Genomic DNA, 4095 nt, shown 5'->3' on the forward strand with positions numbered 1-4095 from the left:
ACCTAGTGACTTATCTAGGTGTTGCTATGAAAGCCTCTTATAGATATAGTTAACATCTATAATCAGTTAACCTTAAGTAAGGGAGACTACTCTCAGTAATGTGGCTGGGCTTCATCCAATCAATTGAAAGACCTTAGGGCCAAAACTTGAGGTTTCCCAAAGAAGAAGAAATGTTAACTCAAGAATGCAACATCAACTCTGGGCTCCCAATTTCAGCCTGTGAGCCTGCCCTACAAATCTTACTTACTAGTTCCCACAATTCGGTGACCCAACTTGTTGCAACAAATCTACATACATACATATACCTGTGTATATACTTAAAGAATGAATTCATAATGGTAGGAACTAGAAGTCAGTGACAGATTTTCAGAAATGGCACACGGTAAAGCTGTCCCCGTCAAGTTACTTGCAAAATACATATGTCTATGCTGCAAAGTAAATCTTGTTCTGATGTTGTTAAACTGTACATTTAAATTACAGAACAGTCTATTTACTTTGTTAAGCCATAAGAGTACTCCCAATTTTTATATAAAGTATATAAAGTTGCCTTCTCTTGTCTTAGATATAATGCAACTTGATAATTAAAATACCTGATTACATCTGTCATGGTATTTTCAAAATTCGCCAGATATAAAATTCACAAAATCAAACAAGGCTATTCCATTACCAGAGAATTTCTCTAATACACAAGAAGAACTTTAGTGTGTTGGAGAACCTAAGCCTTGAATTCAAGTAATGGAAGTACAAGATATCTGCAGATAAGGCACTAATAGAGAAGCTAAATATTTGCCTGTAATACACAGCAGAGACATTATATTACTGCCATATTTCTTAAATTTTTGTACATATTAAAATCACTTAGGAGAGTGTTTTCAAAGTATGTAATCCTAACTCACTCAAGCCAAACTAACTGAATCAGAGAGGAATCTAAGCTGGTGTGCTTTGAAAAAATTTCCTAGGACATCTTTTGGATACCCCGATTAAGAGCTACTACATTATCTGCAGATATTCTATAGACCAGTGTTATTTTCTGCTTTTATTCTCCAGTTATAGATTGAGGTACTTGGAGAAGCATTCGTAGTCAGTAGGCCAAGTGGCCCAGAGGGGGTTTTTCTCATTTTTCTTATTGATCATCATGGAACCCAACTGTCTGCCACTGTGTATTCAATAAAGTTAATGCATGCAAGATTGATAAGATATTTACCTAGGAGTCAAAGTCATATCCAGTTATATATTTGTTCTTGTGTTATGCAATTACCTATTAAGTAAAATGTTACATTATATTAACATCATGTAAATGCATCATATTAGTTGATATGTATGTTACATATTTCAGGGACATTTCAGTTACATAAAGTGCAATAGGAACAGCTACATATGTGTGCGGACACTAATGCCCCCCAACTGGCCAAGACGAAGGTTTCCATAGTGATTCCAGAGAGGGTTTAAAAGCCCCTTCTATTTAACTGCTCTCTCTTTCTCACCCTTCCACTGTGTGGCTCCTGACTTAAACAATAACAGACAACAAGATTAATAAAGCACAGGCTTTTTAATGAAATCAGGTTTGGGAGCAAGCCCTTTAACTTTCTAATCTGTTTTCAGCAGCTGTAAGTGCTGCACAATCACTTTCAGCATTTCTCCAGAGAGCACGGGAAGACATTTCTTCTATCTTTGATCTGTTTCTTGTCAGTGGAAATTATCTTCAAGAAATGTTCCACCAGAATTTCTTTTTAGGATTACGGTACCAAGAAATAAAGTCTTTTTAGGTCCGTTGTTTAAAATCAGCATTCACTTTGGATACTCCATCCTTAGCACTTAAGCAGCATTCAAGTGCAAAGCCCTTGCTAGGTATAAATAATCAAATAGAATTCCAGAGAGCCGGTTTATGCACTTTACCCTCTTATATTTAAGATGGACAGCATTGCCATGGATAAATAGGAGCAGAAGGACACGGTCATTGAGACAGTAAGTGATTCATTGATAAGAAAGGTTTTCACCTCATATACAGTTTAAAGTTAAGTGCCTTTTAAGGATGGGTTAAACTCAGCTGACTGGGTTGCCCTACAGAAGAGCAAGCCATTATTACATTTATATCTCACTGGCGATTGCCAAGTCACAGTGATGGAAGCCTAAGTTTTCTCTGGATACTCCTATAGATACTTCCTCTTCAGGTGAGAGGTCTGACAACTTTCAATTGTCACTTCCCTTCTTTTATCTAAATGTTCCTGTGTCCTCAGGACAACAAATGCAATGGTCTCACCTTAATGGTCAGGCTTTTCTCATTACTTGGGGCTCACCACTACAAAAGTCACATGGCCTCTAAAATTCAATTTGTGACATAGTCTTCTTAGGTGTAGGGAGAACCTAAATTTACTATGGGAATAAAGTTAGCTCCGTGCACTTAATTTTAATCAATTTGCAAGTCAACAACCAGAAAGAATTATCAATCGTACTGAATCAGTGATTTACTGGGCATTTTCCTACTGATTGAACACTGTTGTTCGTGCTTTAGGTCAAGCTGTTATAACAGAATACCAAAGACTGGGTGGCTTAGATAACAAACATTTATTTTTCACAGTTCTGATGGCTGGAAGTTCAAGATCATGACGCCATCATGGCCAGATTCTGGTGGAGGCCCTCTTCATGAATACAAACGACTGTCTTTTCATTGTATCTGTACATGGTGGAGAGACAAAGATGGCTAGTTCTCATCCTCTTCTTACAAGGACAGTGATCACATCATGGAGATTCCACACTCATAACCTAATTATCTCCCATGGGCCCCACTTTCTAATAACATCTCCATTGGGGATTAAGGTTTCAACATATGAATTTTGAGGGGACATAAATATCCAACCCATGGCAGCTCAGAACTGCTAAAGAATAGAAGTATGTATCAGACACAGTTCCTGGCCTCAAGGAACTTAGAAAACATTAAAGATATGCATACAGCAACTCAAGAGTAAAGGCCCACCAGTATTTAAAATCAGTGTTCTAGGAAATAACAGGACAGAGAGAAATGTCGATTTGGGTAAAGAAGAAGAGAGAAAGAGCACATTGAATGCTGTATTTACACGCCAGTGATTTGGATATATTAGTGTTTATTTAATCCCTTGTAATAATAATATAAATAACTTTCCACACTTTATAAGAAAGACAACCAAGGCTCAGAAAAGTTAAATAACTTAATCAAGTCTTAGATGGGATTGAAATGCAGGTTTATTGATTCTTTTTATATAGATCTCATGAAGAAATTGGACCTCCAAGTAGAAGAAGGAAAGGATTTGAACTAGTAGACAACAGTAGTTGAGTATGATTCTAGCCAGTGAAAATGGATGAGCAAAGAAATATGGAGATAAAAATGCATATGCTGTTTTAAAGGGAATGGTGAATAAATCACCCTCTCTGAAACACTGGCTTCTTTCCAGTGCCAACAGTAAAGCAAAAACATTCCCTTTTATTTGCACAGAGTTTTAACATTTGCAGAGGAATTTCACATGTATAACCTGATACATGATAACCCTGTTAGTTAAGTAGGAAAGATATTCATTAATATCCTCCCTTTCATACAAGAAAAACATGAGGCAGAGATTCAGCCACAGGACCAAGATCCTAAAATTAGTAATGGGCCAGGACAAATATTGAATGTAAATCTTTTGACTCTAAAGTCCATACATTTTAAAGGTTACTTTTGAAATATCCTTGTATTGAAGGGTATAAACAGAAATTCAAACTTCAATTAAGGAAATCATAAAGATAATACTGTCTTTGAATAAGTGGTTAGGTAACATGATCTTGGGGGCCCCTCTAACATTTCACAATTCTGCTACTGTTATATGCACTTTATTTTAACCAAAGTCAATTATAGTTGATCCTTGAACAATACAGGTGCTGAGGGCACCAACTTATCACACAATAAAAAAATCCCCATATAACTTTTTTTAAAATTTCAGAATATTATGGGAGTATAAATGCTTTGGCAACATAAATTGTTTTTGCACCACCTGAGTCAAAGCTACAAGCATATCCATCCCCCAGACAGCACTCACTGCACCCATTAGGTGTGAATTTACCCTTCTCCTCCTTCCCCCTCCC

The sequence above is a fragment of the Propithecus coquereli genome, unplaced genomic scaffold, assembly GCF_000956105.1.
Source record: "Propithecus coquereli isolate 6110/MARCELLA unplaced genomic scaffold, Pcoq_1.0 Scaffold6, whole genome shotgun sequence".
NCBI classification, from domain to species: Eukaryota; Metazoa; Chordata; class Mammalia; order Primates; family Indriidae; genus Propithecus; species Propithecus coquereli.